The sequence below is a fragment of the Ovis canadensis genome, chromosome 1 (assembly GCF_042477335.2).
Source record: "Ovis canadensis isolate MfBH-ARS-UI-01 breed Bighorn chromosome 1, ARS-UI_OviCan_v2, whole genome shotgun sequence".
NCBI classification, from domain to species: domain Eukaryota; kingdom Metazoa; phylum Chordata; class Mammalia; order Artiodactyla; family Bovidae; genus Ovis; species Ovis canadensis.
This window is the reverse complement of record NC_091245.1, coordinates 126,470,207-126,484,014: the sequence shown is the minus strand read 5'-3', so window position 1 is coordinate 126,484,014 and position 13,808 is coordinate 126,470,207. Positions and strand designations below refer to the sequence as shown.

At 42.9% G+C, this 13,808-nt stretch overlaps 1 long non-coding RNA gene across 2 annotated transcripts in view; it reads left to right on the top strand.

The window, feature by feature from the left end:
* The window catches only part of LOC138418272 (uncharacterized), a 90,156-nt gene extending 76,704 nt beyond the window's left edge, over positions 1 to 13,452 (top strand). Inside the window, exons 8-9 of one of the 2 annotated variants that reach the window (XR_011248478.1) lie at positions 137 to 386; positions 12,036 to 12,697. This is a non-coding gene — a long non-coding RNA (uncharacterized lncRNA). Of the gene's footprint in view, positions 1 to 136; positions 387 to 12,035 lie in introns of both variants that reach the window. The other variant, XR_011248479.1, reaches the window with a different exon arrangement.
* Positions 13,453 to 13,808: the final 356 nt, after the last annotated feature.

Genomic DNA, 13,808 nt, shown 5'->3' with positions numbered 1-13,808 from the left:
ACAAAGAGAAGCCCCTGGCTTGGCAGTGGAAAATCTACTCTTACCTGGAATTTTACCATGGCAAAAGAATGTGTGTTAGAACAATGCAACACTCTTTAAGTGCAAATTATTTATACTGAATTTTTTCCCCCTCAAGGGAACAACTGAGCTTCCTAGGTGGCTCACTGGTAAAGAATCCACCTGCTAATACAGTAGCTGCAGGAAACAGGTGTTCGATCCCTGTGTCAGGAAGATCCCCAGAGAAGGAAATGGAAACCCACTCCAGTATTCTGGCCTGGAAAATCCCATGGATAGAGGAACCTGGCGGGCTACAGTCCATGGGGTTGTGAAGAGTCGGATTTAACTTAGCAACTGAAAAACAACAAAAGGGAACAACTCAGTACCTGGTGAGCTCAACCATTTGTAATCAACCCAGAAGCCTGGCAGGGAGCTGGACACACTTCACAAGTCAGTAAGCTTTAATCTCACAAAATCCATCCCCGAAAGTTTACCAACTGTGTTCACAGGAAAGCTCCTCTGGTCCTCATTCCATCTCTCCCTTCTTATTTTTGGCCCTAATAGTTGGGGAAAAAAGTTTTACTTTAAAACATTAAAAAAGCACTGCATTTGTTAGCCAAAATCAAGAGTAAATTCTCTCTTTTGATTTGAGCCTTATTCAAATCAATGAGGTCGTGAGGTCAATCAATGCTTCAGGACACCTAGAATCCTCAAAGAGTCATTTTGCTTTCCCCTGAAAATCTTTTTAAAAACATTTAATTTTTTTAGTTGCTCCACGTGGCTTGCTGAATCTCTTCTTCCACCAGGGATTGAACCCAGGCTTACAGCAATGAAAACTTGGAAACCTAACCACTAGACCACAAGGGAACTCGCACCCCCTTATTTCCTATTAAAAGATATATCTTTTAGAGATAATCAAGCAGACTTCTGTTCTGTTGATGAGAGGATTTGTGTTTGCAGGGGTATGAGCAAACCAGGATCGCCCTGCTAGCAGAGCATCCAGAAACTGAGGTCTGCTTGGAAGGGGAACCTGTGGGACCTTTTGTAGACTTTCTTGGGGCAAATGTGACTGACAGCAACAGCATCCAATCACATCTCCATTGCCTGAGTTGGGCAGGCCTAATGGGCCTGCCTCTTTCCATTCTTTGGAACAGATTTCTTGCAAAAGATTTGAGATCATCCATGTGTTTAATTTGTTGCAATGCTGTGAAATTTACAACTCTGAAGGAGATACACCCAACTTTTATATCTCCAATACAACACGTAAGTATATTAATCTTTTTTCTCCCAGAAGGAGGGAGAAAAATCATAAATGGTGAAGATGAGTAATGCCAGGTTTCAAAAGGGGATTTTGACCAGAGGTCTCCCAGAACAAGCAACTGGAATCCTAGCATTCTGTTCTCACCATTGTAATTAGAAACATTTCACACAAAGCTGGCAGCCTGGCTCTCTAGTTTACAGCAGACTGGAAGCAGCAAGTTGGCGAGGCAAGTGTGATGACAAGAGCAAAAATGCCAGCTAACAGAATGAGAAGGATAGTGACAACCACAATATTAGAGGTAGCCTAGAGGTCTTGGGAAGCCATCTCCTGGGGCCCTCAGGTGAAGGACCATCCCTCCCAGCATAACTTAGTAGCCCCTGGCTGTGTTCCAGACCAGAATGACACCATGGAGTAATCAGGGAGACAAACGATGATTCTGCTGAGTAATGACAAGGACTCTCGCTTTGACCAAACTTTAGTCGGGCTTCTCTGAGCTTTCTCAGCTGGGCCTCCACCTTGGCCTCTCTCCTTTTCCAGGTCTGCATAGCCTAGATGTAGCAAGAATCCTGCTATGGTAATTTAAAGAGAACCCCCCCTCAATATCTGCCCCCCCATCTGTGATCAGATTCTTCACCCCAACACTTGATACCTGCTCACCTTGGCTGCCTTCAGCAAGAACCCCCTACTCTTTTTTTTTAGGCAACTGGTTTTATTTTATTTGAAAAATTATTTTGGCTGTGCTGGCTCTTAGCTGCAGTGTGGTATGGGGGATCTAGTTCCCTGATCCGGCATTGAACCCAGGTCCCCTGCATTGACAGTGAGGAGTTTTAGCCACTGGACCACCAAGGAAGTCCCAAGACATCCTACTGAAGTCTCCTTTAGTAATTCCCCATCCACTGGCCCCCTCACCCTGCACCTTGCCTGTAAGTTCCAACCCATCTTTGCATTCAGAGGTGAGCCCAGTCTCTCTCTCTTGTTGAGACAGTCCTGACACCCATTGCAATAACCCCAAATAAAGTCGTCCTTACCATTTTAACAAGTGTCAGAACAATTTACTCGTTAACAGTCATCAAGAAGACAAGCCTTTCATAACAGCTTGCTTGCAGATGCTTCAGCTGTTTGCTGTGCTGGTCGCAGGAAGCATAGGCGCTAGCTCCTGCCCACTTTGCTCCAGGGAGCCCAAATCTGAGAGAGGCAGAGCTAAGATAATTATTATGTTGGTGGGTTTATACCAAAGCAGGGGTGTCCAAATTGCTTTCTGATAAGAGTTCCCAGCTGAACATGGAGCTCAGCTCAGTGCTCTGTGAAGACCTAGAGGGCTGGGATGGGGGATGGGTGGGAGGGAGACTCAAGAGGCAGCAGGTATATGTACACATATAGCTAATTCACACCATAGTACAGCAAAATTAACACAACACTATAAAGCAATTATATTCTTTAAAAAAAAAAAGAGTTCCCAGCTGAAACACAGCCTACATCTCCTTGGCAAGTGCCTCACCCTTGCGTGGGGCTGTATTCTCAGAGTGAGTGACGCTGTTTGCTAATTTTTTCACGGGCCCCTGTAAACAGTGTTCATATGAACTGGGTTCATATACCTGGAGGGCACATTTAAATACTTATCCCAGGTACAGTTTGGAGAAGTAGTCTGAACACAGGTGTGGGATGGGTAACAGGGCAAAAGACAACTTTGTCTTAATACATTCAGTAGTAAGTCAGCTCTAACAGAAAGAACAAATACAGTTGACCCTTGAACAATAGGAGTTTGAACTGAGCAGGTCCACTTAAACAGGGCTTTTCTTTTCCAGTAGTACAACAAGATCCACTGGTTGGTTGAACCGTGGATAAAAAGAATCATGTATATGGAGTGAAAATGAAGATGTTGGTCTCTCAATGGTGTCCGATTCTTCTTGACCCCATGGACTGTAGCTCACCAGGAACTGTAACTCCTCTTTCCATGGAGTTCTCCAGACAAGAATACTGGAGTGGGCTGCCATGCCCTTCTCCAGGGGATCTTCCTGACCTAGGGATTGAACCCGGATCTCCTGCATGGCAGGCAGATTCTTTACTATCTGAGCCACTGGGGAAGCCCGCATATATGTTCAACTCAGTACAGTCGCTCAGTCGTGTCCGACTCATTGCGACCCCATGGACTACAGCACGGCAGGATTCCCCGTCCATCACCAACTCCTGGAGCTTGCTCAAACTCATGTCCATAGAGTTGGAGATGCCATCCAACCATCTCATCCTCTGTTGTCCCCTTCTCCTCCTGCCTTGATTCTTTCCCAGCATCAGGGTCTTTGCCGGAGTCAGTTCTTCGCATCAGGTGGCCGAAGGATTGGAGCTTCAGCTTCAGCATCAGTCCTTCCAATGAATATTCAGGACTTATTTCCTTTAGGATGGACTTGTTTGACCTCCTTGCAGTCCAAGGGACTCTCAGGAATATTCTCCAGCGCCACAGTTCAAAAGCACCAATTCTTTGGCACTCAGCTTTCTTTATAGTCCAACTCTCACATCCTTACGTGACTACTGGAGAAACTATAGCTTTGACTATACAGACTTTTGTTGGCAAAGTAACATCTCTGCTTTTTAATATGCTGTCCAGGTTGGTCACAGCTTTTCTTCCAAGGAGCATGCGTCTTTTGATTTCATGGCTGCAGTCACCATCTGCACTGATTTTGGAGCCCCCTAAAATAAAATCTGTCACTCTTTCCACTATTTCCCCATCGATTTGCCTTGAAATGACGGAATCCGATGCCATGATCTTCTTTTTTTGAATGCTGAGTTTTTCACTCTCCTCTTTCACTTTCATCAGCAGGCTCTTTAGTTCCTCTTCACATATATGGAGGTCTGGTTATAAACGGAAGGTGGGTCCCCCAACCCCTGTGTTGTTCAGGTATCTGCAGGTTGAATCATCTACTTGAGAGGCCAGTGGTTCTCAAAACTCATTGTGCACCAGAATCATGGGGGAGCAGCTTCCCAGGCCACCCCCACCAACCACTGGATTCAGTAACATTGGCTTCTTGGCTGGGAATCTGCATTTTAAATAACTGCTTATGTGATTTGGATGCTTGTGGCTCACGCTTTGGGAATCCCCTTTTGGGAAGACTGCAGAGTCTGCCTAAGAAAACAACCACTCTCATAGGCAGAGTGAGGGTGTCCTTGGTAAAGTCTTTACATAGTCTGGAAGAGGAGATGTGAGCAGTGATGGAGCTGCATTGTTAGGTGTAATCAAGTGTCAGGGGCCTGGAAATTATTGGAAGCCTATAAGGGAGGAGGTTCTAGAAAGATGGAAAGGGCTTTTCTCCTGGGAGGATGGGCCCAGACACTTGATAAGAGGCTAGGGCCAGATGGGTGGAGCAAAGTTCCCAGTGGTGAGAATAAACAAGGAACATTCCAGAAGATTAATGTCAAATATTTAATTTTAAGTTGCTTACGATTATGGGTATTAATCCCCTTCTATTGACCTCAAACCCTCCGAAATTCTGTTTTGCAAACTGGTCTGTGCCATTAGTCATTTGTGGATAAAGAAGAAACCCAGCCCAAGGACCAGCATGGAAAGTGGACCGAGAGTTAGCAGGCTGGAAGCAGCACAAAATGCACTTTCTGTGAAGTTGCCTATTCTAGAGTCCTCATATGAATGGAATCACAAAATACCTGTCCATAGCAAATTACAGCTCGGAAGGGATTAGCAACAAATCTTCCCCCAAAAGGTCCTAAATCTCTGGTGTCCTACCTATTTTTTGAGCAAATATGTTTATCAATAAAGAAAGATGGTAAGTATGCCCCTCTAGTATATATGTATATCTATTTTTGTCAATAATAGATGTGTGTTACTATACTAATATCAGTATTACAAAACACATCAAAACACAAACCAAGGCTAAAAAAGGAAGAGATCAGGATTTCCCTGGTGGTCCGGTGGCTAGAAGCAACAGTTAGAACTGGACCTGGAACAACAGACTGGTTCCAGATTGGGAAAGGAGTACATCAAGGCTGTATATTGTTACCAAGCCTATTTTACTTATATGCAGAGTGCTGCTGCTGCTGCTAAGTCACTTCAGTTGTGTCCAACTCTGTGCAATCCCATAGATGGCAGCCCACCAAGCTCCCCTGTCCCTGGGATTCTCCAGGCAAGAACACTGGAGTGGGTTGCCATTTCCTTCTCCAATGCATGAAAGTGAAGTCGCTCAGTCGTATCTGACTCTTAGTGACCCCATGGACTGCAGCCTTCCAGGCTCCTCCGTCCATAGGATTTTCCAGGCAAGAGTATTGGAATGGGGTGCCATTGCCTTCTTCGTATATGCAGAGTACATCATGAGAAATGCTGGGCTGGATGAAGCACAAGCTGGAATCAAGATTGCTGGGAGAAATATCAATAACCTCAGATATGCAGATGATTCCATACTTATGGCAGAAAGTGAAGAACAACAAAAGAGCTTCTTGATGAAAGTGAAAGAGGAGAGTAAAAAAGTTAGCTTAAAACTTAACATTCAGAAAACTAAGATCATGGCATCTGGTCCCATCACTTCATGGCAAATAGATGGGGAAACAATGGAAACAGTGAGAGACTGTTTTGGGGGGGCTCCAAAATCACTGTAGATGGTGACTGCAGCCATGAAATTAAAAGATGCTTACTCCCTAGAAGAAAAATTATAACCAACCTAGACAGCATATTAAAAAGTAGATACATTACTTTGCCAACAAAAGTCCATCTAGTCAAGGCTATGGTTTTTCCAGTGGTCATGTATGGATGTGAGAGTTGGACTATAAAGAAAGCTGAGCACCAAAGAATTGATAATTTTGAACTGTGGTGTTGGAGAAGACTCTTGAGAGTCCCTTGGATTGCAAGGACATCCAACCAGTCCATCCTAAAGGAAATCAATCCTGAATGTTCATTGGAAGGACTGATGCTGAAGCTGAAACTCCAGTACTTTGGCCACCTGACACGAAGAACTGACAGACTGGAAAAGACCCTGATGCAGGGAAAGATTGAAGGTGGGAGGAGAAGGGGATGACAGAAGATGAGATGGTTGGATGGCATCACTGACTCAAGGGACATGAGTTTGGGTAAACTCCGGGAGTTGGTGATGGACAGGGAGGCCTGGTGTGCTGCAGTCCATGGGGCTGCAAAAAGCCGGACACGACTGAGCGACTGAACTGAACAGAACCACTTTAAGGTGGGCATTAAGTACATACACAGTGTTGTGCAACAATAATTACTCTCTGGTTCCAAAACATTTTCATCACCTGAAACAGACACTTCGTACCCATTTGTTGGAGGAGGTCATTGAGAGGATGTGCCCGCCTGTTGCCCCGTGAGCTGGACCTCGGCAGTTAGAGGCTCCTTGCCTTCTGTCCTCTCCTTGGAATGCACATTCTGTTCACTGCTTCCAGCATGGGAACGATTTTGAAGGACACAGAATTAGAAGAGCAATGTGTTGTTGAGACCATCTGGATGGTTTATGTGTGACTGCACCCCATGAAGCCTCTGTATAAACTTTTAAGAGTCTGGTGGACAAGTGCAGAGATCTATTTATCTTGTAGATGCCCAAGAAAAACCTTGCTTATCAAAACTGCCCCTTACCGATCTCAAGCGGTCTGCCTCTTCCTTGGTCTCACCCAGTCTTGTGTGTACAGAGGCTGCTTTTACCTGGGAGACCCCTGAGGTTTTGAACCAGTACCTTAAGCAATAACTGTCCATTCTGCCCCCCACAGCCCTCATTCACCTCTAATCAACCTTCTGTCTCTGTGCGTCAGGCACATCGTGAAAATGGAATCATATACAATATTTGTACAAGTGTCTGTCTTATTTTACTAAGCATAATGTTTTCAAGGCTCAACTGGGTTGTAGCATGTGCCAGAACTTCATTTTTTTTTAATGGCTCAATAATATTTCATTGCATGGATTGATCACATTTTGTTTATTTATTCATCTGTTGATGGACACTTGGGGTCATTTCCACCTTTGGGCTATTGTGAATACTGCTGTAGTGAAGATGGGTGTATAAGAATCTGTTTGAATCCCTGTTTTCATTTTTAAGGGGTACAAGAGTGAAGTTGCTGGGTTATGTGGTAATTCTTTCTATGCTTAGTTTTGGAGGAAATACTAACCTGTTTTCCACGGTAGCCACGCCAGTCTGCATTTCAGCATCGATGTGTGGGGCTTCCAGTTTCTCCAGGTTCTTACTAACACTTGTTAATTTCTGTTTTTGTCTTACAGTCATCCTATTAAGTGTGAAGTGGTATCTCAGTGTGGTTTTCATTGACATTTCCCTCATGATCAGTGATGCTGAACATCTCTTCATATGTTTATTGGCCATTCATATGTCTTCTTTAGAGAGATGTCTATTCAAGTCTTTTGCTCATTTCGAAACTGTGTTGTTTGTCTTTTTTTGTTGTTGTTGAGTTGTAGGAGTTCTTTATATATTCTGGATATTAAATTTCTATCAAATATATGATTGATAAATCTTTTCTCTCATTCTGTAGGTGGTTGTCTTTTTGTCTTTTGATGGAAAAATTTTTTTCATTTTAATCAAGTTCAGTTTAATCTATGTTTTCTTTTGTGGCCTTTGCTATGGTGTTATATCTGAGAATCGCCAATTGAAGGTCATGAAGATTTACCTCTGTTTTCTTTTAAGACTTGTATGGTTTTAACTATTTAATTTGGGTCATTTGTTTTGAGTTAACTTTTGCATATAGTATGAGATTCGTGCCCAGCTTTCTTCTTTTGCATATGAAAATCCAGTTATCTCAGCACCATCCTTTGAAGAGATTGTTGTTTTCCCATTGAATGGTCTTGGAATCCTTGTCTGGAGTTAATTGGCCCATGTATATATATATGGGTTTATTTCTGGACTCTTAATTCTCTTCCACTGGTTTCTGTGTCTATTCTTATGCCAATACTAGATTACTTTGTCTTTGTAGTAAGTTTTGGAACAGAAGTGTTGAGTCTTCTGACCTGATTCTTTTTCAAGATTGCTTTAACTATTTAGAGCCCCATTCCACACCCCCAGAGGTTCCATAGAATGTGAAAATGATCTTTTTCTTTTTGAAAAGAAAGGCGGTTGGAATTTTGATAGGAATTGTGTTGAATTTGTAGAAGCTTCTCACCAGATTCCAGAGGGTTAACCTTGGAACTTCTTAGCCAGAGGGCTCAGCAACTTCCCAGCACTCTGTCCATGGTGAGATGGTGAGTTTGGAACGGTGTAGCCAGTCAGAACATTCAGTGACTGTCTGAGTGCGTCACTCAAAATACCACCACGTCTTTCTCTTGCACTGTTCCAACCTGGAGACCATACTTTAGAACCCACTGTCTCAGTGGGCTGATGAATCAGCACCCAACTGAGGAACTGAAACTGGACCAGCTGGGTGTTCTGAGGCTAATTGGATAGCAGACTTTGAATAGACTCTTGGCTCTCCAGTAACTCTTCCCCTTTTACGAATGTGTTTTAGTACTTTTGTACTTATATTTTGCAACGTATGTACATACTGGTTAGGAATGCATTCAGTTGCACGTAACAAAAGATTTATTTTTCTCTTACGATGAGAAGTCCGAAGGTAGGTGGTTCCTGGCATTAATTCAGGCATTCAAAGATTTCAGGGCTGGCATCTTGGCAGTTCTTTCTGCCTTTCACTCACAATCTCAAGATGGCTTCATCACTCCAAATATCACATCTACATTCATAACAGGAAAGGGTGGGAGAGGCAGCTCAGAGCTTATATCAAGGAGACAGAAGCTTCTCTAGAAGCCCACAGAAGTCTTCCTATTCTGTTTTGTCAGCTAGACCTGCATCGCCTGGCTCTCTGTAGTTGCAAGAGATCTGGGAATTTAGGGAGCAGGGTTGTCATGACTGATTTCAACCAATCCTGATCCATTTCTCAGAGCCGGGTACATTATCTTCCGAAACAGAACTCGGATTCTGTGGGCAAGGAATAAGAAGGAGCAGGATATCAATACAGTGTATACTAGTACATGCAAATGTGGTGGTGGTTTAGTCACTAAGTCATGTCCAACTCTGTGACCCCATGGACTGTAGCCTACCAGGATGCTCTGTCCATGGGATTTCCCAGGCAAGAATGGGAGTGGGTTGCTATGACCTCCACCAGGGGATCTTCCGGACCCACTGATTGAAGCCACGTCTCCTGCATTGCAGATGGATTCTTTACTGACAGAGCCACCAGGGACGCCCAGTACATGAATATACATATTTATAGTTATTTTATTATGTTTCCTTAACATTTTTTGACTCATATCGGCTTGTTCTCATCCTGATGCTCTAATACCAGAAGTCATCTCTTCCTCTTTATTTCTCTGTTGGGCTTACATAATGGCTTGATTCATTGTGATTGAACAGTAAATAAGGGATGATCTCACCAACAGACAAGCTGGAAGGTTGCCCTCTTTAAGAAAACATGCACAAGATGGGGCTGGAAGGTGCTATTCCTTTTCTGTTGATGAAAGTCTGATAAGGTAGGGAAGGCAGTCTGTGCTCACCTTGTCAGGCTGTAAACAAATTCAAGCGGAGTTACAGACTCTTGTGTCTTTAAGGCCCTGAGTTCACACTATCCATGATAGCCTTCCTAATTATATCCTTTAAATATTAGAAACACTTTCCTTTCTTACCCTTTAGGGGTAACAGCAGTATTTCCAAGAAAACATCTCATTTACTGTTCAAACTAGAAAATACCTTAATGAGAAGACAAATAGGGAAAAAAAAATCCCAATATTGTATTTGGGGAGATTTTGATAGTTCATTTAGATTTCCAAATGTGAACGTGAATGAAAAGGCTAAATACTTGAAAGTCAAAAATATTCCATATTTGACATTAAAATCAATGAATTGATCCACAGTCACTGAATTTAGCTAGTAAAAAATGTTAATTTATGGCTAAGTAATTAAACAGGGAGACAGATGGAGAATCAAATGAGTTTTCCCCACGCCCGAATTTGCATACAGCTTCTGACGGTGCATACACTTACTGTTCTATATGGTGCCCTCCAGTATTTGAAGCACGTGGAAAGCTATTCATGTCAGGTCTGCTCATGCCTCCCCAAAGAAACTAGAGGGATTTAGATAAAATAGAGAGCTCAGTTACATTTTCTTCTGGGTCTTACTCACTCATCCCTTTTGCTTCCATTTCATGTTGGGAAGAACAGGCGATCGTGAAATAATGAAATTCTCTCCATTCTCCCTTGTGTAATGGAAAATACATTGGTTGAGGAATCCGAAGACCAGCTTATTCTGGCTTTCTCAGTAACTAGCTATGTGACATTGGGCAACTCTCCTCTCTCTCGTCCCTAGTTGCCTCATTAGCCATTAGAGCTTACTGTTGACGAGGTTATCTCTAGGTAGTCCGGCATGGTGAAGAATTGATTTTGGATCAACCACATACCAGCTGAGTCATCTTGGACAACTTGTCTTTGATACTGACCAAGGTTCTTGCCTTCCCCGATTGATAGAAATTAACTAGAGGCCAAACAGGGAAATTCAGGCAAGACTTATTGGGGCCCCTGTGCAGCAAGGGGGAGTTAGAATAAATAACAGGTTCCGTTACTTGCTGACTCCCTGAGTGCGGGCAAGCTTGTATCGTGTATGGGGCAGGGTGGGAGTGTGCCCAGGGGTTGGGCTGGAGGGGTGGCTTACGTGGTCTGCTCACCTCTCTCTCTGTGGTGTTTCGTGCAGCGGGGCAGGCACAATACTCTACATTTGCTTCCAACACTCCATTTTTGCTCTTGGTTCCTCAGAAATGGCAGTTGGATTTTTTTTTCCTTTTTTGTCTTTTTGGTCCGGAATTTGCCCCAATGGCGCATGCACACAGTTATTTTTAGTCCCGTATAGTTTCTGTGTGTTTTGTTGCTCAAGGAGAGCTGTGTCCAGGTGCAAGCACTGCGGTGCTGCTGCAGTGTCCCAGGTCCCAGGCCTGTCTCACTTTGACCACCATGTGCCGTACTTTCTTAGCCAGTGCTTGATAGAGGGAACCTGGGAGTCTGTTCCTTGGATGGCATGAAGAAATACAACTCTGTGACCCAGACTTGAGCTGTCAGACACTGCTCCTCCCCTGCAGATGCTATCACAGAGCTGTGCCAATGAGGGAAGCAATTCCTTTATCATTGTTTGCAGAGATTCATTTTTAACCTTGCACTGAATTTTTCACCTCTCACAAATATGGAAGACCCAGTGATCAAGTGCCAGTTAGTTTTACAATCCATTTCATTTTCATTTTTGTGTTGTAGCCAGTTGTTTGGGATTACAAAAGTACTAAAATCTATTTTTTTTTTTTTAAGTTTCAAATGCTTTCCATGATAGATATCACTGTCTGGTTACAATGTTGCCTTATTTTTCTAAAAGTAACTCGATTTGCTTAAAGTCTTAAGGTCATAGCAAATCAAGATGGTCTGCCCTTCCCTACCCAAGAGGTGAGAACCAGGTCCAAACCGGGCAACTTGGATTCTCCTCTAACTTGAATTTTATGTTGAACGAAGTTAGAGTGGGCACTGTGCACTCTTCACAGTTAACCTCCTCCAGTTAACCTCCTCCCGCCATCCACACTGCTCAGTGTCTTAGAAAGCTGATCTGTACAGAGTCCATCAGTGGGCTTTCCTGACCTCTGGATTCCGTTTGTGTTTGGCCACTGGAATGCCCTGCAGGAGGCCAGCAGGCAGAAGAAGGGTGAACCTGGGGTCTTTTTTCATCTTTTTCCCTCCCTGTCAGGCACTGGGCTGGCTGTTTCCCTTTACCATTGCCTCAGCTCCTAGAAATCAGTAATTTCTTTCCAGGACTTCGCTGGTGGTCCAGTGGTGAAGAATCTGCCCGCCAATGCAGTGCACATGAATTTGATTCCTGGTCCGCGAAGGTTCCACATGCCTCCTGGCAACTAAGCCCACGTGCCAAAACTTCTGAGCCCGCCACCAGCTGCAATTACCGAAGCTGCATTTACAAGGGAAGCCACCACAATGAGAAATTCTCACACTGCAACTGGAGAGGAGCCCCCACTGGCCACAGCTAGAGAAACTGCGTGCAGCGGAAAAGACCCAGCCCCCACTGGCCACAGCTAGAGAAACTTTGCGTGCAGCGGCAAAGACCCAGCACAGCCAAAAATAAAAGAAAAAATTCTTTCCAGTTTAGTACCACCACAGAGTGGCAGTCCTGATCACTACTCCTTGAAAACCAGTATCGGTGTGAGTTGAGAACTGGAAGCTCTGCAGTTGTGGTGTGCATTTAAACATCAAGATTAACTCATAACTTCTTTCTTTTTTTGGCAAACATTTTTCAATCAAAACATTATTGTATTTAGGGTTGTCTATTTCTGTGTTTGTAGTAGTTAACCTGTAAAAAATTTAGATATAATTAGCATATCCTGAAATTCACCCTTTTAAAGTGTACAATTCATTGACTTTAGGTCACTTTTTATAAAATTAAAAAAAATTTTTAAATTGTGCAATCATTTCCACTGTCTAATTTCAGAACATTTTGGTGATTCCAAGAAATCCCACACCCATTAAGCACTCACTCCCTAGTCCTCCCTTCTCTATGTCACTGACAACCACTACTTTATTTCTTTCTATGGATTTGCCTATTTTGGATATTTCATATAAATGAAATTATGCATTATATAGTCTTTTGTGACTGGCTTCTTTCATATAGAATAATACTTTCAACATTCATCCAGGTTGTAGCATGTATTAATATTTTTTTATGGACAAAAATGCATTCCATTGTATGAATATGCTACATTTTGTTTATCTGTTCATCAGTGGATGAGCATTTTGGTTATTTCAGTTTTTTGATTATTATGAATAATAGTGCTGTGAATATTCATGTACAAGGCTTTTTTTTTTGAAACATCTGTTTTCAGTTTTTTTGGATGAATATCAAGAAGAGGAATTAGTAAATTAGATGGTAATTCTGTGCTTATTTTGAGGAATTATCAAACTGCTCTCCAAAGTAGCAGTACCATTTTATGTGCCCACCAGCAATGTATGAGGATTCCATTCTCCACATCCTCACCAACACTTGTTATTGTCTGTCTTTTTTATTGTAGTCATACTAGTGGGTGTAGCTTGTGATTTTGATTTGCATTGCCAGTGGTTAAAACTCAGTGCTTTCACTGCCGAGGGCCTGGGTTCAATCCCTGGTAGTGGAAGTAAGATCCCACAAACTGCACGATGCAGAAAAAAAAAAATTAAAAAAAAATATATGTATATATGTAATGGGCTTCCCAGGTGGCCCTAGTGGTAAAGTACCTGTCTGCCAATGCAGGAGACGTAAGAGATGTGAGTTTGACCTCTGGGTTGGGAAGATCCCCTGAATGAGGGCACGGCAACTCACTCCAGTATTCTTGCCTGAAAAAATCCCATGGACAGAAGAGCTTATTGGGTTACAGTCCGTGAGGTCTCAAAGAGTCAGACACAACTGAAGCAACTTAACAATGACTAATATTGTTGAACATGATTTTATGTAGTTATTGTCCATTTTGATGTTTTCTTTGGAGAACTACCTACTCAAATCATTTGCCCATTTCTTAATTGAATTGTCTTTTTATTTTGTGA